At 41.0% G+C, this 25602-nt stretch overlaps 1 long non-coding RNA gene across 1 annotated transcript in view; it reads right to left on the bottom strand.

The window, feature by feature from the left end:
- Nucleotides 1–25602, bottom strand: part of LOC140068381 (uncharacterized) — an 82713-nt gene that overhangs the window by 1167 nt on the left and 55944 nt on the right. The window lies entirely within an intron of this gene.

Genomic DNA, 25602 nt, shown 5'->3' with positions numbered 1-25602 from the left:
TTTTTCAGACTCCCTAGGGTACTTTAACCCGAGGTTGTCTGATCGATCCTATCATATACTGCCATACTACAGTATGGCAGTATGTGGGGATTTTCCTCCTCATTTATGAAGGGGTTAAAACGAAATAGCCTCGGGTCTTCGTAAGACCCGAGGCTACCATGGAGATGGATCGCTCCCCGATGACGTCAAAAGCATCTCATCCCGGAAAAAAAATGCCATCACATGGCTCCAATAACAAAAAAGCGAAAATTTTATAGCCTACAAAAGGGGCCAATGAAGAAAGTAAAATCCTGGCAGCTGCAGGGCGCTCCTTCCCTTCTGTGCCTCGCTGTGCGATCAAAAAACAAGTAACGTGCACATGTGGGGGGTCGCTGCACTCAGGAGAAATTATAGAACAAATTGTTGCACAATTTGACCATTCTAAATTTCACCTCCATTTTGATTTCATTACTATGAAGATCTCAAGGGGTTAACAATCTTCCTAAAAGCTGTTTCTGATAGCTTGAGGGGTGCAGATTTGAAAATGTGTTGTTTATTTAGGGGGGTTTTTTTGATGCTAAATATGTAAAGTTTCTTTCAAAGCGGGATTTATCCCCAAAATAGTCAATTCTGAAAATAAAGAAAATCGATGTTCGATTTGCAAGCCGCGTGACATCAAAATAAACTATCCAGACATTTCAAAAATTATGAAAATGTAAAGTAGACATATGGGAAATGTTATTCAGCAACTTATTTAGGTAGTAAATCTGCCTGAAAATGCAATGATTTCTAATTTCGACAAATTTTTCAAAAAAAAAAATCATCATTTTTTCTTTTTTTTTTGAAAATACTTATCCGCCAAAATTTACCACTAAAATGAAGCACAAAATGTGGGGAAAAAACAATCTCAGACTCGTTTTGATAAGAAACAGTGTTCAAAAGTAATAACCATATAAAGCGACTCAAGTCAGAATCTTAATAATGGGGCTGAGCCTTAAGCTACAAAATAGCTGCGTCCTTAAGGGGTTAATCAAAGTGTCATCTAACCTTCACCAGAGATCTATTGATATTGTATCGTATTGATTATTAATACCGTGTTTGTAAAGAAATCTCTATTCCTATGTATTTACCATTAACATACATTCACCAGAAATAGGATAATATGCATTTTCCCATACATTATACCGTATTTTCTGCCCTATAGGGCGCACCGGACTATAAGGCGCATTAGTCCGATGCGCCTTATATATGTAATAATTACATATATAAGGCGCATCGGACTATAAGGCGCGGGGTCCGGGGGCCGGGGGCGTGGCGGGGGCGTGGCGGGGGCTTGGCGGAGGCGTGGCGGAGAGCCGACATGACGTGACGCGGCGACGGGACGCAGCGACGGGACGCGACGCCGAGACGCGACGGGGAATGCGGGGAAGGTGAGCGGGGAAGGTGAGGGGGAGGTGGAGGAGGGCAGCGGACCATACTTACATAGGTCCCCGCTACCGGAGACAGCAGATCTCCCGCTGGAGATCTCCGGTAGCGGGGACCTATGTAAGTATGGTCCGCTGCCCTGTGCCCAGCGCCATACATAGGGCGCACCGGACTATAAGGCGCACTTTGGATTTCCACGGAAATCCAATGCTTTTAAGTGCGCCTTATAGTCCGGAAAATACGGTATATCAGATATATGATTGGCCACTCAACATCTGTAATATGTATATTTACTTTAACACATGATTGACGCCACTGCAAGTGCGACCCTTACCACATATATATCAAACTGTGTCTACGGAAGGTCTGTTTATTAGGACCGAAACGTCACATATTTGGAATAAATAAAGAAAGAAAACATGTTAACCTACGAGTGTGACTGCAATTCCTTCTATTTAGATTTCAGTGAGAGGCATCACTAAGGATTTGCTGCAGTATGATCCAAATGTTGTATAAGAACTCTCCATACACCTCACAGTGAAATGTACTCCTCTTTGAGTACCCCTGGAAATCCCACTATCTATATAGAAGACCACACTAAGTAGGCAAGGTGCTCTGCCGCAAGGGTAAACAACAGGGGCGACAAAGTTTCTAATTTCTTTCTAGTGCAAAACAGTCCAATAGCTCCCTGTATATTCTCAGGTGCATCTAAGCAAATTGGAATATATACCCAAAAAGTTATTTTTTTTTTCAGTAATTTAATACAGAAAAGTGAAACGCATATATTATGGAGGGCCATTACAAACAGTGAACTTTTTCAAGTGTCTATTGATGTTAATGTTTATGATTATGACTTACAGCCAAGTGAAACCCAGAAGTCATTATCTTAAAAAAAAAATTTAATTATATGTATATAGCCAGCCCCCCCCACAGTATATAGCCAGACAGCCATCTCCCCACACAGTATATAGCCAGCCCGCTCCCAGTATACAGCCAGCCAGCCTCCCCCCAGTTTATGGCCACCCCCCCACCCCCGGAAATAGCTAGCCACCCCCCCCCCCAAGTATATAGCCAGCCCCCCCAGTATATAGCCAGACGGCGCCCACCCCCACAGCATATAGCCAGCCTGCCCCCCTGTGTACAGCAAGCCTGCACCCCCCACAGTTGTACAGACAGCCAGTCTCCAGCCCAGCACATTAAAAAAAATAAATGATGTAATCACCTTACCGACGCCCCCCCCCCCCTCGAAGCTCCGCTGATGCAGTCGGGTCGTGAGTTGTGAGTGCTTCCTACCACATCCCTGCTCTGTCTCCACAACGTCCATATCAGTAGATTGAATTTCATCCCCACGCTGTGCTGCCTTGCTCACCAGAGGTTGTTATGAAGGAGTCACAGCATGTTCCACAGCCTGGGGTTCAGGAGCTGCCCTGGCATACCTTTCCAGGCAGGCTACCATGTCCTGTGCTTTGAGCTGGGTGGCAAAGGGCATTTTTCTTAAGCATGGAGAGGCGGCTCTGCTTTTCATCCTTCTTTTGCTGGTTTTTACCCCCTCAGGTCATAGCAATGTGACTACCGGCTGGTTTGTCACCTTACAGTTGTGTCATCCGTGTGATTCCCCAATTTAGGAAGCAGTAGAGGCGGAATATTGGTTGCCGGAGCTCTGGAGCAAGCGGCTCCTCACATGGATGGTCAGGCCATGCCCCCAGGTTTGTGACTCTTTAACATCTAGTTGGTTAGAAAGTTTTGGGCATCTACAGGTCTTTACCACCTCTTTTAATTCATAGGGGTAAAGGGGTATTTTTTCATGATTTTATTACTAGATTTAGCACTCATTAATATTCCAATTATATGACGTATACTATATTTTAATAAAGCTTACACAATATTATCCTGCAAAAGGTGTTCTCGTCTGGGCATTCATATTAAATTTAATTAATCTGCCATATATATACATTTTTTCAATTAGATCTTATTTAACCCCTTCACGCTCCGTGGCGGATATATCCGCCACGGAGCGCAGTGACTTAGCGCTCAGTGGCGGATATATCCGCCACGGCGCTTATGCCGGCTCGGCTCTGGATCAGACCTGAACCGGCACCGGGAAACACGGGGTGCCGGCTGTAACTAATAGCCGGCAACCCAGTGTAACACCCGCGATCGGAGTTGTCTCCGATGGCGGGTGCTTAACCCGTTAAATGCCGCGGTCAGCGCGACCGCGGCATCTAACCTGCATCTGGGGGGTCTTTCCTCCACGATCGCCCCCCCCCCCCCCGAACCGTTTTCGGGGGGCGCCGATCGTTGCTATAGTAACTCTGGGGTCCGATCTGGACCCCAGAGTTACTTGCAAGAATTGCCAGTAAGATGGCGTCTGTGACGTCATCTTACTGGCACAGTGCCAGCCTATGCAAGTGCATAGGCTGACACTGATAATACTCTGCAATACATCAGTATTGCAGAATATTATCATGAAGAAGCAATCAGAAGATTGCTTCTTCATGTCCCATGGTATAAAAGTGAAAAAGTAAAAAAAAAAAAGTTATTCAATAAAAAAATAAAGTCATAAATCACTAAAAATGCCCCAAACTCCCAAAACATATAAAGAGACATATAACTCAAAAAAAGTCTAAATCATAACACAAACCCCACATATATAGTATCACCGCGTCCGTAACAACCCGTAGAATAAAAGTAAATCATTATTGAACCCCCACGATAAACGCCGTAAAAAAAAACTGGTATAAACCCTCCAAAAATTATGATTTTTACCTTTTCAATCCCACAAAAAATGCTATAAAATGCGATCAAAAAACCGTATGTACTCAGACATGATACTAGTGCAAAGTACAACATGTCCCGCAAAAAACAAGCCATCAACCAGCTCCGTAGCCAAAAAAGTAACAATGTAACACTTGGAAGACGGCAATACATAAATGATAGATTTTTCCCCACATTAGGGTTTTGTTTGACAAATTTAGTAAAACGTAAGAAAATATATTCATGTTTGGTATCCCCGTAATCGTATCAACCCATAGAATAAAGATAACATGATTATTAGTCTATACGGTGAACACCAAAAAAAAAAAAAGTAAAAAATCCAGTACAGAATTGATGCGTTTCTACTCCTGCCCTCAAAAAAAGTTCCTAAATTTTCAACAATAGGTGATACCAACCCCAATATGGTAACAATGGAAAAAGCATCTCATCCCGCAAAAAAAATGCCGTCACATGGCCCCAATAACGAAAAAGCGAAAATTTTATAGCCTTCAAAAGGGGCCAATGAGGAAACTAAAATCCTGGCAGCTGCAGCGCCCTCCTTCCCTTCTGCACCTCGCTGTGCGCCCATAAAACAAGTCACAGCCACATGTGGGGGGTCTTTGTACTCAGGAGAAATTGAAGAACAAATTGTATGGTGGGTTTTCTCTTTTTATATTTTGGAAATGTGTAAATTTTAGGGCTAAATGAACGTATAAGGGAACAATATGACCATTCTAAATTTCACCCCCATTTTGATTCAATTACTATGAAGATCTCAAGGGGTTAACAATCTTCGTAAAAGCTGTTTCTGATAGCTTGAGGGGTGCAGATTTGAAAATGGGTTGGTTATATAGGGGGTTTTGATGCTAAATATGTAAAATTTCATTCAAAACTGTATTTATCCCCAAAATAGTCAATTCTGAAAATCCGGAAAAGCGATATTCTATTTGTAAGCCACGTAACATCAAAATAAATTATCCAGACATTTCAGAAATTATGAAAATGTAAAGTAGACAAATGGGAAATGTTATTCAGCAACTTATTTAGGTGGTAAATCTATCTGCCTGAAAACGCAATGATTTAGAATTTCGAAAATGGCAAATTTTTCAAAAAATTTATCATATTTTCTTTTTTTTGTGAATAAACGCAAAACTTATCTGCCAAAATTTACCACTAAAATGAAGTACAACATGTGGGGAAAAAACAATCTCAGAATCGTTTTGATAAGTAACAGTGTTCAAAAGTTATAACCATATAAAGCGACGCAAGTCAGAATCCAAAAAATGGGACTGAGCCTTAAGCTACAAAATGGCTGCGTCCTTAAGGGGTTAAAGAATGTACCTGTGTGAAGATAATTTCTCATAAATGTAGTCTTATGGTGCCTTAGAAACCGGACTGTGTCCTTAGACACGTCCACCTCTGCTGCGGTGATTACACAAAGAATCAAAAAGTTTTTGTATATGTAAAATCTGGGAGTTACTGTATGTCCCACAGCCGTCCTGTGGTAATGATTGCTGAATTCATGTGGTCAGGCAGAGCGCATGTCTGGCCACCCCTGCCAGAGTGCGGGCTGGTCGTATCTGAGGAAGGTATCTTGTTTCTAAGGAACAACGTGGCTATATTTATTAGAAATTATCTTCACACAAATTTTTTTTAATAACATCCAATTAAAGAAATGTTATCATATGGCAAATGAATTAAATGTGAATGCCCAGATGGAAATACTCATTTAACCAAAGAATCATGTAATGGCCCTTTAAGTGCACCAGATTGTTATGTATGTAACTATCACCTTGGATACGGAATGATCTACTTTTCTGTATATTGTATTACTATAATCCCTTGCAGAGTATAGCTGTGTAGAAATAGGTGACTAAAAATAGTGTGAAGAATATGTTTATAATAGTTAAGTGTAATTTAGCTTTTAAAGAAGTATATTAGGTTCCTTTTGCTACATGCTCGATGACCTGCATCATTTAATTATGAAAACATACCAAAGTTTCCTAGATGACCTTTCCCCTGTATGTAATGTAATACAGTATGATCCTCCTTCTGACCTGACTTATGTCTAAAACAGCTTTATGAGTGTGAAGCTCGTCTGGTGCAAGTGAACTTTCCCAAGCTAAGACTTCAAGACTTAACAAGAAGCATTAATAAACCTGTCTGTGTTTAAATACAGTAGTACATACAGTAGTAGTAGTTTGCTAAAGCCATTGAGAGAACAAACAGTTCAAGTCACATACAGTTCCTCCAGTCATTAATAGCATTTCCCAGCAGGCATGATATAAATAAACTAAAGGATACCAACCTAACAACCAACTATAATTAGATAGCAAACTGCTACAGTAGAGAGGACCTCAAAGCTCGGAAAAAAATAGATGTACGTAAGTATGTTGATGCTATAAATAAGTTGTACTCACTTACAAGTGTGCATTTCACGTGATAATGAATAATTCACCAGGTTATAATAAACCCTTGCTAGAAACATTCAGTTCAGGGTTAAAGTAACCAGTAAGGTATACACCATGAATATCTTATCTGCCTGTTGTACTATCTAATAAAAAATGTATGATATTTTTTTGAAGTTGTAGATTTTTACTTTTTTTTCATAGTCAATCATATTGTGCTCCCAAAACAAATGTTAATGCTGACTTACAGTTCTAATATACAGGCTGCCATGATGTGTTTTCTAGCGGGAAGTGTATATAAATAAGTTATAGTTCCTAGTTTTTAAATTTAGGAAGACTGTAGTGTTGTGCTCATCATCTAATATAATAAGAATAGTCCAATATTCAATATAACCAACAAGGAATGCAAACCTCAAGCCTGTAATTGTAAGTGGCAACATTTAGAGATGAACAGGTTGGTCAAAATTTAGGTTCAACAAGTTTAAATTTCATGACAAAATTAAGTTTGGGTCGAACTTTGATTAGAACATGAAACCCCTAAATGTCAATGCTGGGAAGAACAGAGTAGTTGCTCTGCCCACAATGGACTAGCGAAAGTACTTTGGGAAAAGCTAAAAATTTCAAATAATTGTGTGAAGTACTGCGTGTGTATTTCTGGAATGGAAAAGCCAAATTAAGGTAATGCATTGATCAATTCCTTTACAAAGAGCACTTCAATTTCTTTCAGATTGTCTTCAACCCGCTCCACCTCTTTTGTGCAAAGCCTACCATCTCCCTGCTGTTCAAAACAGCAAGTACATCTTAGCCATGGGTAATGGATCAGTCACTGCTCTGCGATAACTATCTTAGCTGGGACTCTTTGGGTCATCCACCTACCTCTCCCCAGTTGCAGACATAAAGTTCTCAACAACATTGTTGTGTTGGAGGATAATTATGTAGAGTGGTGATGATGATGTCCTAGACCCAAAATTGTTCAAAGGCAATGATATTTTGGAGGAAGAGGTGGAGGTCACTAAAGCCCTAGGTAGCCAGCAGGAGATGTGGAAGGGGGAAAGTTGCATCAGGCAGCCTTCAGTCACAATGTGTGCTGCGAACACCCACTATTCTCAGGGATAAAAACACAAAGCCCGGCCCAGGGGATCTCTCTGGTGCAGCATGAAGTAATCTGAGAAATACATGTATGACCAGACAACTTCAAACAAAATATGTGCATGTGAAACATCAAAAAAACAACCGTCTCACCCTCTACAAGCCTCTTTAGACAGGTTCAGGGAAAGAAATTACACCAAAGATATTCTGGATAGAGCATATGAAGAAGTTTTGAAGAATGGAGCTGTGGATTTAGGTGAGAACAGGAGCACAGACACAAAAATAATAGATGGAAAGGATGCAGCTAATCCGGCTTTTGTCACCAGTTTCTGTAAGGAGGCTTTGGAGGTCAAAATTTTTTTAAAATAAGCACGTGCATCTTGTCACTAGTGATCCAGTTTTAAATAAAGTGGTTGCGGATAAACCCACGGTAATTTTTAGGAGGGCGCACAATATTAAGGATATGGTCACTTCAAGCTATGTGAGTGGGGAAACCATTAAAAATGTATTGATGGAAGGTTTTTACAGTTGTAAGAAGTGTCAGGGATGCAAGTATTGGGATTGGGCGGACAAAGGAACAGTTAGAGAATTTAAAGGAGAATCGTCCTTCTACAAAATAAGGAACTACATTAGCTGCGACACATATGCGGTTGTTTATCTTATTATCTGCCCATGTGGACTTAGGTATGTGGGATGAACAGGTAGAAAATTAAAAATTAGGATTGGTGAGTATGTAAGAAACATAAAAAAGGGTTTTAAAACACACAGTTTATCTGTCCATTTTCGAGAAAAGAAAACCTTTGACTTGAATTAGTTGTGGTAATTTGGAGGGGGGCAGATTTGAATAGAAAACTCAATGTGAGCGATCTTGCTCTATTTTAAATAGTTAAGGCATTTTAATTAGATAAGAAAACTTGGTCTGACAGTACTATAATGTAGGGAGTAACTAGAAATCAGAATGGACATTTGTTATGAACATGCGTTACCGGGATTAGGTTCGGTACGAACAGCTCCGGAACCAAGGTATCTCGGCTGACTAGGGCCAGTGTCATCTCTACAAACTCTGTGATTGGGGAAAGAGTGGGATGGGCGGGGGTGTGTACTGAGCTACGTTTGTGAGTGGCTATTTGAGTGGAAGCCTGTGATTGGGCAGAATTGTGATCTAACATTGGATTAGGATGAGCAACAACAATGTATCATGCATAATTAAGTGTGTGGAAATAACTAATCTGGCAAAATATGAACACTTGATTTTGCTGCGATAGGTTTTTATTTTCTTAGAATGTGAATTTATATGTTTTTATGTAATAAGAGTAAGACAAATACATTTGGTATACTAAAGGACACATGCAAAATTGCATAATTAAATGTAATGGGAAGGTTTTTTAATTAATTTTAAGCAAAGAAATTTAAGAAACACCATATATGTAAATGAATGGAAACGGATTGCATTTAATCACCGGAGATAGCGTCAGATACCATGCCCCGGAAGAAGCCTGAAGAGGTGAAACCTAGGGTGAGCGAGACGCTGGTCGTTTTTATGTTTAATGACACGCACGATTTTACTGTGTTGTTTGTGAGTATATATCATTAAAACATTTGTCTTTTCCCTGAACCCTGGCAATCTGCACTATGTGTTCATAACTTCTTGATACAGGGATAGTGGTGTACCCACAGATATGGAAGTGGTACGGAGGTTACACCCGGACCAAGTGAAGGAAGGAAGCTGGTGACACAAGGGAGCCAGGGCGATCTTCTATTTCCAACCTGTGAGAAGGTGGTGAGATTCCTTATATCGGCATCACGATGAGGAGTAGAGCATTGACTTTCATTTGGATTTTTGACTAGTTTTTTTTTTTTTTTTTAATATCATCTTTATTAGGTTTTTAAAATTTTTTAAAAACAATTCTGCACATCCATGGCCCTTCACAGGGCACCATATTCATAGCTTTGCATGTACTCAGAACTCTTACAAAAGATACACTTTTTACAATTATCAAATTTACTTACATACATTTCCCTATTCCCCCCGCCCTCCCTCCCTGAGATGCAACTGGCTTCCAGCTTCCCTTATCTTCTTATTTCTAGTTAGGTCCCACTATAGAGTATACCAAAAGAACCAGAGCGGCAAAAAACACTAATCTGTAAAAAAGTAATATTCTTTATTTAGAAATAAATACATCAATTCAACATATATAACCCTCAAATGGGGAAAGAATATAAATACAATGTATGGGGGACACAAGTAGCCCAAGATGGAAATAAAGGGCAACACAGGAGACCAATGGCTACCCCTATTTAGCCCAGAGTCCAAATAATGTAATAGATAATGACAGTAATGTGGTCAAAATATTTGACTCAAATAAATAGGGGAAAAGTGGCAATAGTGCAGTGAGGATAAACCATGCACAACACTGGAGGTACCGTCCAGTGTTGAAAAAGTATCAAATTGCCATTGCACACTTACCCGAAAACATAGTGGACAGACGCTGGGCAGATCAGAGGAAAGCCAAAGGATACACTATAGAGTATGTCTATTTCCTCTCTTGAGAAGATCCTGCTAACTGTAGGTACCCACACTGCTCTCCACTTCCCTTCGTTGTTCTTTTTATATCTACCATTTCTCTCCACCTATTGAAACATCAAACATTCCCTCCACTTTCTTCTTATTTGCAGCAGTGTGGGTAGATGTGAAGATAACCATTCTGTCAGTAGTACCTTCTTAACAGCCAATATCAGCAAATCTATCATTTCATCTTTCTGCCTTCCGAGCCTTCCCTCACAATATTGAAAGATACTTCTCCATACATCCATCTCTACTCTTTCTCCTAATACATATTCAATTAACTGATTCACTGACCCCCATAGTTTTTTAGCCTCTTGACAAAACCAGAGACAATGGGGCAGATTTATCAAGTGTCTGAAAGTCAGAATATTTCCAGTTGCCCATGGCAACCAATCACAGCTCCCCTTTAAAATATTCATGAGCACTGGCAAAATTAAACCGGAGCTGTGATTGGTTGCCATGGGCAACTGGAAATATTCTGACTTTTAGACACTTGATAAATTTGCCCCAATGTACGAGATTAGCATTAGGTCTTGCACACTTAGGACATTCTGCTTTATAATCCAGGAACTTGCTTTGAAGTGCTGGCCTACTGCAAGGGACCCCAAAACTCACAGGAACAGTTCACTGCCACAGCTCCACAGGCCTTTGACATAGCCTGTCTCTTCCCGAGGGTGGAGCCAATCTGGGAGTTCTGCACCAGGTAGTTATGCAGGACTTCCAGCTGGATGCAAATTAATCCTCATTAGCGGCAAAACACCCAGCTTTCCCACATCCATCAAGCAACATATTCATTCCATACCCAAAATCTGCTTTAGTGGCTAGTAATTAAACCTGCAGATAAGGGGGGCAATGTTGTGATCTGGCCGGCGCAGATGTATGAGGAGGAGGCATTCCGACAACTAAACATGATCCAATGTTACAGACGTTTGCCTTCCAATCCTATGTTGAATTTTAAAAAAGAACTGGATTCTCTTTTACAGATGGGTGTGGAGAACCATATCATTGGAGTCAAATTGAGAGATGGACTGTCGGTGGAATCCCCCACTACACCGACATTTTACCTATTGCCTAAAGTTCATAAAAATGCGAAAAAACCACCAGGTAGGCCCATAGTGTCGGGTGTGGGGGGCATTTGCGAGAAAATATGTCAATTTGTCGATTTTTATCTACAAGGATGTGTGGAGACGCTCCCATCCTTTGTGAGGGACACCACGGATGTGTTGCGCAGATTGGAGGGGGTGCATTTAGAGCCTGATATGTGGTTGGTCACATGTGATGTTGAGGCTCTGTATACGTCTATATGCCATGACCACGGGATGAGGGCGTCCAAATATTTTTTGTCTATGTCCAATTTAGACGCCAATTTGGTTGAATTCATTCTATTACTTTTGGATTTCATTTTGAAACATAATTTCTTTGTTTTCCGTGACCGTTTCTTCCTACAGCTCCAGGGAACGGCTATGGGGGCGACTTGTGCGCCCTCGTATGCCAATCTTTTTCTGGGGCTGTGGGAGAGAGAGACGGTCGACAATACCATGGGTTGGGACGCCGTCGTCTCGTGGTCTAGGTATATAGACGATGTGTTGTTTATTTGGCAAGGATCAGATACTGATTTAGAAATTTTTTTGCAGAGCCTCAACACCAATCAACAGAATATCAGGTTGACTTGGAAATATAGTCAGAGTCAGATTGAATTTCTGGATATCCTGATTGCACGGGATCTATTGGGACTTATCACAACTGATGTCTGCCGGAAGGAAACGTCTGTAAATTCGCTGCTTCACGCATCCTCCTCCCACTATCCTAAATCCAAGGAAGCCATTCCCGTAGGACAGTTCCTGCGGATGAGACGCATCTGCTCCAGCGACCTCTCCTTTGAACATCAGGCTAGAGATCTCACCAGGAGATTCCGCAATAGAGGATATAAGGATACCACTATCAAAAGGGGTTATGATCGTGCGAAGAATGAGACCCGCGGTTCATTACTGGTGAGTAAGCCAAAAAAGAAAAAAGAGGACGAACCGGTGCGATTAATCACAAACTTCAATTCCCATTGGAGGGAGTTTAAGGAAATTGTGGAGCGACATTGGCCTGTCCTTTTGACCGATTGTGATTTAGCACAGAGTTTAAAAACTTATCCCTCCCTTACATGGCGGAAGTCCCGTAATTTACGGGACATGTTGGTTCGCAGCCATTATGTCCCTCCCATCGAAAAAAGCTGGCTGGGAAATAGGGGCCCAACGTGGGGTTCCTTCTGCTGTGGGAAGTGTAAAGCATGCCGCTACATGGAGCGCACATATGACTTCACCGACTCCGAATCTAAGAAACAATATAAAATTGTGTACCACATTAATTGTAATACGGAGGCGGTGGTTTACTATTTGCGCTGTCCATGTAGGAAAATATACATTGGCATGACAACGAGACCCCTGAAGGTACGGGTGTTGGAACACATTAGGAGCATTAAATCAGCTGGGGATGAGACCAACTCGGGCCCTTTGAGGAATTTGAAAAAGTTACAGCCTATTCCAAAACATTTTCGGGATGTACATAATTGTAACCCGAAAGGACTCACGGTACGAGGAATCGACAGAGTCTTTATGGGTTCCAGGGGCGGAGACGTAAAGAAACGTCTATTACAGAAAGAACTTAGGTGGATTACCCTCCTGGATACAGTGCAACCGAAAGGCCTCAATGAGGCCACCAGCTTCAAACCTTTTTTATAATTCCCTTTATTGTAACTTTTGTTGTAGTGTGGTTTTTAGTAATTGTCTATTTTTGCCTATTCCGTTATAGACGTATATTGAATTCCAGTGGTCATTATGGCTGTTGATTGTGTACGTGGCCTGTTGGATGCCCTAAAGATCTGAAGATATCGATACACAAAGAATTCGTCTTCTGACGCTCACATCAATCCTGTTGCCCTCTGTGATGAAATTCTGAGCACTTTAGCACTTTACACTGAATCTTCCTTTTCCTCTTCGTTGTGTGACTACTAAGACCTTGTATATTTTTTTAAGCCTGGTGGTATTAGTATTATGGTTGTTATAATATGGTTTTAGATTTGTAATATGTGTATGCATTTTATCTAATTGGTCGTTTACACTTATGCACTTTTTTCACTGTATGCACTTTTTTGATTTTGTATTTTTACACTAATTGTCATTTTTTGTACGTCCAATACAGATGTTTATATGTACAAAATATGGAATATAGTCCATATTTTTCAATATTGACACTTTGTAAGGTATGGCACTATGCACCTTTTTATGTATATCAATTATGGATTGTCCATTGTAAGCACTTTATTTATATATCATACAGATTTTTATATGCATTAAATATGTAACATAGTTTATATTTCTTAAGATCGACACTTTGTAATGTATGGCACTAATGCACTTTTTTATGTATACTAATTATGGACTGTCCATTGTAAAGCACTTTTTCCAAACATCACACAGCATTAACTATCTTGTATGCAGGGTTTGTAATGTGGCTTCTGTAATATATATATATATCTTGGTGATACTCATAGTTCGGTCATGACTTGGGACCCTCTATATATTTCTATGTGGATTGTAGGTGTTATCAATTGATTTTATTATACACCTGTTTATTTTTGTTTTTTGTATTGTACCCTTTGAGCACCTACCTGGTTGTGTTTGCCTACGATGTCCGGTTGACGCTCTTGTGCGCGTGCGCCGCGGCCGTGCGTGTGGTGGTGCGCGCTTCGGGCGCGTTTCCATGGCAACTCCCCTCCGATCATGTGATTCGGGTGGGCGTGTCGTGGTGACGCGTTTCCGGTGCGCATCCCCACGTGGCGGTCGCGTCACGTGACGAGCGCATCTTCTAGCCGGACGTCCGATGGTAAATATAAAACAGGAGATGCTACACACACACTTCACCTCCTGACGAAGCATCAGCGAAACGCGCGTCGGGGTGTAGCCTATTGGTCTCCTGGGGACCCCCACTGTACCTAGCATCATGCTTACGGGTAAGGACTAAAATTGACTTTGTGCACTGTGGGAGCCGGATGGTACCTCCGGTCCCCCACTTCACATAGGATTCTACCAAGGAATTATCCTTTTATTTATGTTCCCGTCTGCATTTTCTATTATATATTAGACCCTTTGGTCTTTACACTATCATTTACCTATAGGTCTGGGGTGTCTGCAGGACGCTTAAGGTTTTCGTGGTACTTCCCCCTATTTCTCTCCCTATGTGATTCATTTTCTGCATATTGTGCATTGTATTTATAATAAAAGATATCATTAATTTTATCTCTGATGGTCTTTTCGACTCTCTTTTGGGTTGTTGATTATAATTGGTTGAGAGTTGTTATCATATAATATCGAATGAGGCTCTCTTTTCTTTCTTGGTTGTTGTTTAGTGGCAGCTACCCTGCCAAACTTGTGATAAATTAGGCGCAACAATGCGCATCATTTAGGTGGAAAAACTGAACTAGAGCTCCTCAACTGTTAATGGCAACTGTCCAATGCACTTTTACAACCACTGTAGCTTCCAACCAGACAGGATGTTACCAAGCTAGAAGGGACATATCTATCCTACATTAAATATCTTGCACCGATATACTGTCATCATGAGTTCTGTAACTTATTTATTTTCCCCCTAAAGTCTCCACAATGTCTTGCCCTATGCAAGTCACTGAGCTGAATACCAACTCATTAAAAAATATAATAATAATAATAATTCTTTATTTATATAGCGCACACAGATTACGCAGCGCTGCACAGAGCTTGCTTGGTCTTTCCCTTTCTCCAATAGGGGTCACAATCTAATCAACCTACCAGTATGTTTTGGAGTGTGGGAGGAAACCAGAGTATATAATTTAGGGTACATTCACACAGCCGTCTGGGGGGGATGTATATACGTCCCCATAGACGGCAAGACGGCCCAGCAGCGGTACGGTGCACCGCTCCGCGCTGTACACGGGGAAAAGATCACTCTCTATCTTTCCCTGTGTGCAGCTATGCGCCGCTGTTCTCTATGGAGGGGGGAGGGGTCACCTCCTGCGGCCGGGAGAGCATACGGCCGTGTAATTGTACCCTTAAACTTATTATACTCATCAGGGACTCTTCTATACTGTACCACCCTGTATCTACTCACTTATTTACATGTCCCTTTGAACTATAATGTGCCACAAATTATCTAAGCACTGTTTAAATCAACAATAAACAAATATAATGTATTTTACTCATAGCAGACTCAATTCACAAATGAAGTGTCAAGAAGGGGAAGAATTGTAAGGAGTGTAATCCCTGCACCCCACAATCCCTTTGTGGGGTGCAGGGATTAGAACGGTTGTCCCAGCAGTCACTAGCCTCGCAGGTCTGATGAAATTCAACTTCGCCAGCTTCCTGTTACTAATAAGTAACAGCGTGCGGAGCCTGCAGTTCCCTTCCCCCTCTTCACCAGAGCCTGACACAAAGTAGGATGGATTTTGCTACCAGGGGCTTAGCCAGTAGGGAAGCGGAAAATTATGAAAACTCGAAAGGTAGTGACTGGTACAAGGCAAAGGACAGGCAAATGGCGGAGCATGGTTCGGATTCAGATGCTGGATCAGTAACAAATTGCTGAGTAGATCTCAAACACTGGGGTCATGGATACACAGCATCAAACATAGCAAGAAGAGGAATGGAGCACATGGAGGAGACCAAATAATCTAGCAAAGACTAACAATTCAGGAAGCCAATTTATAGCCCATCCCACAGAGCAGATCACCTGACCACATGAGGACGTTCCAGGATATGCCTGCAATGCTGAGCATAAACGACCAGAGGGAGCTCAGAAAGTAATCCACATATTCGCCACCAGAGGGAGTCAGGATGCAGAATCATGACAGCAAGCAATCTGCATACTAGCCACTAAAGAGAGCTAGAATGCAGGAAGAATCAGTGCAGAATCGTAAAAATGGGTGAGAGGATTCTTTCGAGCCAACTTGCCCTTCGGCAGCCTGACTTTTGCCTGGGTCACAGGGTCCCCCTGCCCCTTATGTTTTTATTGCTTATGAAGGATTTGGTCTCCCCCTTCCCCCACCCAAGTGCTTCAACATTTCCTCACTGTGGCTTGGAAGCAGATCTTTAACTACCGTCTCATGCGATGGTATGTGGAGAGTGCCTTTGACATTCTAAGTTGTAAATGCCAAGTGTTCCTATCCATTCCTCCATCCATAATTTAAAAACAAAACAACAGGGAGTAAAAGTCCCAAAAATTAACTAATTTATGTCCCCTCGATCAATATTCAAAAATTCAGTAAGCAAATCCTGTCTGTTAAGGGATCATTTAAAACGTACACATTTAGATACTATTAAAATTCTTAGGCTTTATCTCTAAAACATGCTTAGACAGGAGATGACCCCAAAATGTGTGCAGCTGGTCAAACTGACAACTACCTAGGCTGAAACCTGCATCAGCAAGTATGGCATCACAAAAGGTACAGCCACTCGAACATAAATGTACTACAAGACCACCTGCACATAATTTGTGCAAAAGGGAGATGCACCTCCGTCTATTAAAGTGTAGAACAGGGAACCTAGGATATAAGCCCCCCAATTCTAAAAATTGACAACTGCTCCAAATAGTTCTTTATCAAATGTACTTCTAAAATGTATACCTAACACGTTTCCCTGTTGTTATTACAGACAACAGTTGATGTTGGTGATAATAAAAGGACATCTTTTGACGTATCAGGGTCATATACATGGTTCTTGGTTATATGTACTGATGTATATTTTAGGTGTTTTTAAATGTATATATCAGTGGTGGTGAACCTATGGCACGGGTGCCAGAGGTGGCACTCGGAGCACTCACTGTGGGCACCCAGACCATCACCCCAGCACAGAGTTTTCAAGGTCTCAAAACCTCCTCCTGCAGTCCCTGGCCACCCAGGATGTGCTGTGATAAATACTATTTTAAAGCTACACATCCTTAGGTGCCTGGGACTACAGGAGGAGAAAGGAGGTGCAGCCAAGGCTGCGTTATTATTGGATCTCCTGCTCTGAGCCCCACAATTCTTACTGTTCAGGGGCCCCTAAAAGGAAGCTCCAATGATAATCGGAATTTCTCCTATTTCTTTCAACTGTATTGGTGTCCTGAGCACACAGATAAAATTAAAAGCTGCCATGTTGGCACTTTGCATTTAAATAAGTGGGTTTGGTTGTAATTTGGGCACTCGGTCTCTAAAAGGTTCGCCACCACTGGTATATGTTGTGTGGTATTGATATGAAATAAAGTTTTGTAAATACTTTTGCCTATACACACTTTTCTTTGTGTTTTTTGAAAATGGTCTGCAACTTATATTAGTGTGTTGGCCCTTGTGTATAATATAGTGTATCCTTCAGGCAACCAAGCCTGTCAATAAAAGGACATCTACCATCAGTGCAGAGCATTTCTTTGCACAGTCAAAATTTAATTTATTCACTTCCCTGGCCCTGCGTTTTCCCATCTACACATCATGCAGAGAGATGGTGACGTCACCGACTTGTTGCTACTGTTGCTACTTGTAAGCTGAGCAGACTGAGTAGCAGTGCTTGCAAGATTTGCTGAGAACCAGAGACGACACCAACTCTCTGCTAGCTATGTAGGCGGGACAATGTAGGGCTTGGGGAGTGAATAAACTAAAAGAAACAAAAGTGATTTTCTGAAATATGTGACCATTCCAGGTGAAAACAATATAAGATTCCAGCACAAGGGAGATGAGTACTACTCATCTACTATCAGTGAATCTGATGATGGATACCCTTTAATGCTCTCAACCAGTTCATAGAAATCATAGGCCCACATTTATCAAAACTAGTGCAAACTGCGCTATGTACAGTTTGTCGGTATGTCAGTTTGTCGAGTGTGCAGAGTGCGCCAGATTAATCAAAACTGGCGCATGGTCTTCATGAATCTGGAACCCTGCACTGCTCTGGAAGTGTGCACCATTTTATTTGGTGCACTTTGTTCATGCAGACAAAACTGTGGCATACATAATAAATGTGGGGCACTAACATGCCACTTTTTTTGCCTTGTTGGATACAATGCAGCCCTGACACAAGACTGACACAGACACTTTATAAATACATGTGCAAGAAGTTTGCAGATTATTTAAATTGCAAAAACGAAGGGAAAAAGTAGGGGCTCTAACGGGGCGCTATACCAAATTAGTGTGGAGAATGGAGTAAAAAATTAAACACTCCTAAGTAGATCTGAATAAATAATTTTATTAGCTATAATATGTAAAAAATAATTCTAAAATATCCTGTAACGCGTTTCGGGTCACATAGGACCCTTTTTCAAACAATGGACCTAAGTAGTTAGTACCCTAAGAGAGACAGAAATGGCGGGAAATGATTCTCCTTTGTAATGCAATCATATGGACATGAAGACATATAGATACAAAATAAATACATAGATAAGCTAGATAACATATTCGAAGTAAATAAATACATAGAAGAATACAATAAATATAATTATTATCGTAAAAAAGATAATGATTAAATAACGGCAGTACCTATAGCTTAACCTTTCACGTAAACCTTAATAAATTATCAATTGATAATTAATTAATCAATAAACTCTAGAGGTTTTGCGAAATTTTTTGGTCAAAATTAGGGGTCTCGGCTTATACTCGGGTCTGCTTATACTCGAGCATATACAGTACTTAGCTACCTTTGGAGGAGCATTTATATACAGGATATGTTGTAAATATGTTGCATAATGCAAGCAGAATGTTAAAGCTATATAGACTCAGTAAAAAGTTGGTTTAGTGACCAATAAGGGTAATCATATATCTATGAAATCTCTGTGCATATACACTCACCGGCCACTTTATTAGGTACACATGTCCAACTGCTCGTAAACACTTCATTTCTAATCAGCCAATCACGTGGCGGCAACTCAGTGCATTTAGGCAAGTAGACATGGTCAAGACAATCTCCTGCAGTTCAAACCGAGCATCAGTATGGGGAAGAAAGGTGATTTGAGTGCCTTTGAACGTGGCATGGTAGTTGGTGCCAGAAGGGCTGGTATTTCAGTATTTCAGAAACTGCTGATCTACTGGGATTTTCACGCACAACCATCTCTAGGGTTTACAGAGAATGGTCCGAAAAAGAAAAAACATCCAGTGAGCGGCAGTTCTGTGGGCGGAAATGCCTTGTTGAGGTCAGAGGAGAATGGGCAGACTGGTTCGAGCTGATAGAAAGGCAACAGTGACTCAAATCGCCACCCGTTACAACCAAGGTAGGCAGAAGAGCACCTCTGAACGCACAGTAAGTCGAACTTTGAGGCAGATGGGCTACAGCAGCAGAAGACCACACCGGGTGCCACTCCTTTCAGCTAAGAACAGGAAACTGAGGCTACAATTTGCACAAGCTCATCGAAATTGGACAGTAGAAGATTGGAAAAACGTTGCCTGGTCTGATGAGTCTCAATTTCTGCTGCAACATTCGGATGGTAGGGTCAGAATTTGGCGTCAACAACATGAAAGCATGGATCCATCCTACCTTGTATCAACGGTTCAGGCTGCTGGTGGTGGGGTCATGGTGTGGGGAATATTTTCTTGGCACTCTTTGGGCCCCTTGGTACCAATTGAGCATCGTTGCAATGCCACAGTCTACCTGAGTATTGTTGCTGACCATGTCCATCCTTTTATGACCACAATGTACCCAACATCTGATGGCTACTTTCAGCAGGATAATGCGCCATGTCATAAAGCTGGAATCATCTCAGACTGGTTTCTTGAACATGACAATGAGTTCACTGTACTCAAATGGCCTCCACAGTCACCAGATCTCAATCCAATAGAGCATCTTTGGGATGTGGTGGAACGGGAGATTCGCATCATGGATGTGCAGCCGACAAATCTGCGGCAACTGTGTGATACCATCATGTCAATATGGACCAAAATCTCTGAGGAATGCTTCCAGCACCTTGTTGAATCAATGCCACAAAGAAGTGAGGCAGTTCTGAAGGCAAAAGGGGGTCCAACCCGTTACTAGCATGGTGTACCTAATAAAGTGGCTGGTGAGTGTATGTAACTAGTTTGATATGTGTGCATTTAACCTTGCAATGTTTAATTCTTTTTGTTGGCAAATATATTTTATGAAATTATATGAAATTTATTTTCATAATGTTTAATTAAATATCATTTATATCATAAGTGTATTTACCTCGTAATATGCAGTGTAATACTTTGTTAGGGAAACCAAGAATAGATGTTGTTTCAGCTGTATCAGCATTGATGTTAGAGGAGAGTTGACATGAATGGCACTTTTCCATGGTGATGCAACTTTGCTAGATTCTTACAAAGCTAAAATGAAATGTCTAAGTGATAAATGTAATTGATGAGGTGTGATGCAGATAAATATGTTAAATATAGGACAAGTTCAACAGAAATAAATGATATAATGGTAGAATCAATAAATGTGGATTGTTTCAAATCCTAACCACAGACCAAAAAAGGCAAATGATCTCCTCAATCCTGGAATAAGACCAGACTCGTGATGACCTGAGAGTGCAAATTCAACAAGAAAAATAAAACTTTAAAAAAGGGTGAGTAACCATAGTGTAACATCTGTAATAAGTGGGATTTTGTTACATTCTGTTTGTACTAGGCTGAACACTGGTTTACTCCTTTCCTGGATGTCTTAATTGATATCCGCCACACCGGTTTGTCTCCTGTGGATTATGCTCTAGGTTGCAAACAGTTAAAGGACACCTGTCATCAGGTCTGTGTCACTTGTCCTGTCACTACTACCTGTTGGAGCATCTCACAAGGATCCCATCCCAGCCTTTATCTAGTTATTTCATACATTATTCATTGTAAAATCATCTATTTTTTATCATGTGAATGAGGCTGGTCACATGGTCAGAGGCAGTGATGTCACCCCTGTTAACCCTCCCCTATCCTCTCCCTGCTCATGTCTGTGTGTAGTGTAAAGCATTGCTAGTGTGTGCTGCATCTGCTGACATGCTGCATCCTCCTAATATACAGGTGAGAGACACAGACATCAGCTACACATGAATCTGACATGTTCTGCTGTAACATGGCTGCCTGGAGCTGTTGTATCTCTCCTAAACACACACATGCACACACAGGCTGCAGGGGGCGTGGCCACCAGCACCAGGAAGCACATCATTATACAGCCTCACATCATTATACAGGCTGTCAGTCATGCACTGGGGGTGTGGCTGTGCCTCCCACTCATGAATAGAGTGGACAGCTTGAATATGCTAATGCTTCATTGGACATTTCACAGGTCATTTGCATACAGCTTTAGCACCTCATTGCTTAGGTTTACAGGCATGTAGAGGGACAATGAAGGGATAGAGGCAATGCTCTCTAATGGCAGTTTATAAAAATATATTTTTTTTTCTTTTAAAAAAAGCTTTATTAATTTTTACATAAATTGTACACATAATACATATATGCATCAATGTTTCCCACATTTCTTGCATATAATAAATACCATGCATAGTAAAAATACTCTTGTACATATTCATTTACATTTCAATCCTAACATTACATTGCAATCTATACAAGAGTGAACTAGACCCAAATATTGAAATGCAGTCTGTATACAAGCATTAACCTAACGCATGGAATCTCTAAATAAATATAAGACAATTTTCCTTTTCTCTTCCATCTTCCTTTTTATCTCCCTATCCACTTTCCCTCCCTTACCCCCCCCCCCCTGGCAGGAGGAAGAAAAAAAAAAAACCAATAATAAGTTTTTTCTCTTTTCTTTTTTTTCCCTCCCTTAACTTTAGAATGATTTCTTATGAGTGTTAACCTTCCCATATGCTGGTTTGTCTAATTCCATTTGTCCCAAATTCTGGCCCATTTCCTCATAGTACCCCTCTTCTCCGCTTGTATTCTTTCATATTCTTTTACCTTCAAAGATAGATTTATCCACCTCCTAATTGTTATTTTCCTACCACTGTTACTCCCCCATTCCCTTACAATGAGCAGTTTCGCCAACATCATCAATTTGAGAATAGTTGCTTTATGGGTTGACCTACTTTCCACGGAGCTACATCTCCCAATAATGGCTATCGAAATAGAAGGAGTAAGGGATAGTTCTAAAATACTATTCACACGCTGAAATACTTCACTCCAAAACTTGTGAATTGCCTGACATGACCAAATTACGTGAGTGAAGTCAGCTCCGACCTTTCCACATTTGGAGCATAAGGACGATTCCCTGATTTTCATCCTGTGCAGATCAGCAGGGGAGTAGTACAGCATATAAAGAATCTTAATCTGTATTATTCTATGGTTTTCATTTATTGATCCTATCTTAGCATTACTATAGATCCCCCCCCTATTCCTCCCTCGTTATAACTCCTACCTGCTTTTCCCACCTCTCTTGTGATTTGTGAGAAACCCCCACAGAATACCCCCTAACCAAAAATTTATAAATACCCGCAATCAAACCCCTTTTTCTTTCTGTGTTTTGCACATATTCTAAACAATCATGTGAATTTATTTCGATATTTTTCCTCACTCTAATTGCATTAATAGCGTGAACTAGTTGAAAGTATCTTAAGAAATCCCTTTCCCTTAATGCATATTTATCCTTAAAAAAATTGAAATTTACCACTCTTCCATTTTCTAATATCTGTGAAAAATATTTTATGCCCTTCCTTTCCCAAAATGTTGGATCTGGCAATCTTCCCAGTTCGGGAAATTCTTTATTGTGCCATAGTGGAGTGCAATCTAGTATTCCATTAATGTGTAGAATTTTCTTAACCTTTTCCATCCCCTAAACATTGCCCCTTTCATGCTAATTTTCTTATTCCCCTTATGATCTGCCTTCTTTTCCAGTGCTTCAAATACCGAGCTCGCGTGATTATCCCTCGTTATAAGTGCTTTGACTGGATCCGTCTCCCCCTTCCAGCCCACTATCCTAGATAGTTGAGCTGCCAGATAGTATCCAAAAAGGAAAGGAATCCCTATTCCTCCTTCTGAGATTGGCTTGTGCCAGTGTCTAAACTTTATTCTAACCCTTTTTCTACCCCAAATTAACTCATTAAACAAAGATTCCATAGCCTTGAAAAAGGTGTTATCTATCCATATGGGACAAACTGGCAAGAAAAAAAGGGTTTGAGGTAAGAGAACCATTTTAATTAAGGCAACTCTATCTGCAAAAGAGAGTGGCAACTTTTCCCATAACTGTATTCTTCCTCGTATTGTTTTAATTAATGGTCTTAAATTTAAGATGTCATATTCCTCAATCTTCGTGGAAATTTTGACCCCAAGATATTTGAGGGAATCACTGCACAGAGTAATTTCACTCGTGTCCAACTGTTCCCCCCTATACCCATTTAATGGCAGTAGGCAAGTTTTTTTCCAATTTATTTCAAACCCTGAATACTGACCGAACTCCCTAACGATTTCTACTATCCTCGGTATTGACTCCGGGGACTCTTGTACGCAGAACAGTACGTCGTCTGCGTACAGGCACAGTTTGTCCTCAACTCCTCGGCTGCCTCCCCCCCTCACCCCCATGTCCGATCTGATCTTAATAGCCAATGGCTCAATAAAAAGCGCAAAGAGGAGAGGGGAGAGGGGGCAGCCCTGTCTAGTGCCCCTATACAGAGAAAAGGGTTCTGACTCTATTCCATTTACCGCGACACCCTGGCTTTTGGTAGGCTATACATACTTTCAACCCATCTCATAAATATGGGGCCAAAGCCGAATTTTCGCATGGCTTCCCACAGGAACCTCCACTCGACCCTGTCAAACGCCTTGACTGCGTCCAGTGACAGGATCGAGCGGAGGGCCCCCTCTCCTTCCTCCAGACAAAGCAAACAATCTGCTGAGACAATCGTTCACACTTCTTCCTGGGACAAATCCCTTTTGATCCTCATGGACGATATATGTGATAACCTTCTGGAGTCGGCGGGCAAGTACTTTGGCTAAGATCTTGACGTCAGTATTAATTAAGGAGATTGTTCTGTAGGACCCCATGTCGAGCAGATCCTTCTCTTTTTTAGGGATTAAAATTATACGTGCTTCTGCCATGGTTTCAGAGACCCTCCCTCTCTTATAAATTACTTCTATCATGCCTAACATCATAGGCAGTAATACCGTTTTATACCTTCTATAGAACCCAAACGGAAGTCCGTCCGGTCCTGGGGCTGTGTCTTTAGTGCATGTATCAATTGTTTCTGCCAACTCTATAAGGGTGATTGGTGCCTCAAGCATTTCTACCTGTTCTTGGGATAAACTTGGAAAGTTGATCTTCTCCAAGTACCCCTCGATCTCATCATTTCTTTTACTACATGTGGACTCATATAGGTCCTTAAAAAAGTTTCTGAACTGTACCTGAATGTGGTCTTGGTCATTGTATAGTTTCCCGTCCCGTCCTCTAATAGCTGTTACCGTTTTGTTTCCACTTCGAGGATTTTGAATCATTTTAGCCAGCAATTTCCCTGGCTGCCCTCCTTCCGAAAAGTTAGACTGTCCTGCGAAGAAGATCTTATGTTGAGATTTCTCTACCAGAAACCCTTTATATTTTTCTTTAGCTTCTATATAGCTGTTCTTATAACCAACACCCCCTTCATGCTCTACTATATTTTTGAGAGACCGTTCAACTGCCTTTCTTAGGAATTCTTCTTTCCTTCTATATTCCTTTTTAGCTGAGTTAATAATCTGTGAGAGAGTGCTTCTAATAAACAATTTAAGAGAGTCCCACACAACCAGGTTGTTTGTAGAATTAACATTTATTTCCCAATATTCCTTTATTTTCTGCTCAAGGTCCGTTCTTGGCCCTATTATGGTTAACCAGTGGGGATTAAGTTTAAAAGCGCACCCACCCCTTGGGGTATTACCGAGTGTCACCAAGACCGGGGCATGATCTGAAATCAAGATATGTTCATATCGCATCAACGTGACTTCTCCCAGCATTTCTTGACTAGCCAGACCATGATCTATCCTGGACATAGTGTTGTGCGTTTTACTATAACAGGAAAAGGCCTTCCTTGTGCCATATTTGGACCTCCAGATATCATATAATCCTATGTCATCACAGAAATTGCTAAATTTCAAACCTTCATTTTCTTTTGACTTCTGTTCTCCTAAAATATTTAAACGGTCTAATTTGGCATCGAACACCGTATTCAAATCGCCCATGACTAGAATTTTTCTACAGTCCCTACTCTCCATAAATCTGACTAGTTCATATAATACCCCTAAAGAAAAAGGAGGGGGGACATACAAAAACGCCAAGATACATTCTATATCTCCTAACATACAATGCAGAAAGACAAATCTGCCACATTTATCAATCTGACACCCCTCTTGAATATATATCCCCATAGGAGTGATATTCCCAGGCTGCCCAACGTTTCTTTAGACGGTGCTCGACT

The sequence above is a fragment of the Engystomops pustulosus genome, chromosome 1 (assembly GCF_040894005.1).
Source record: "Engystomops pustulosus chromosome 1, aEngPut4.maternal, whole genome shotgun sequence".
NCBI lineage: Eukaryota > Metazoa > Chordata > Amphibia > Anura > Leptodactylidae > Engystomops > Engystomops pustulosus.
The sequence above is the reverse complement of the archived record's forward strand: the minus strand, read 5'-3'. Positions and strand labels throughout refer to the sequence as shown.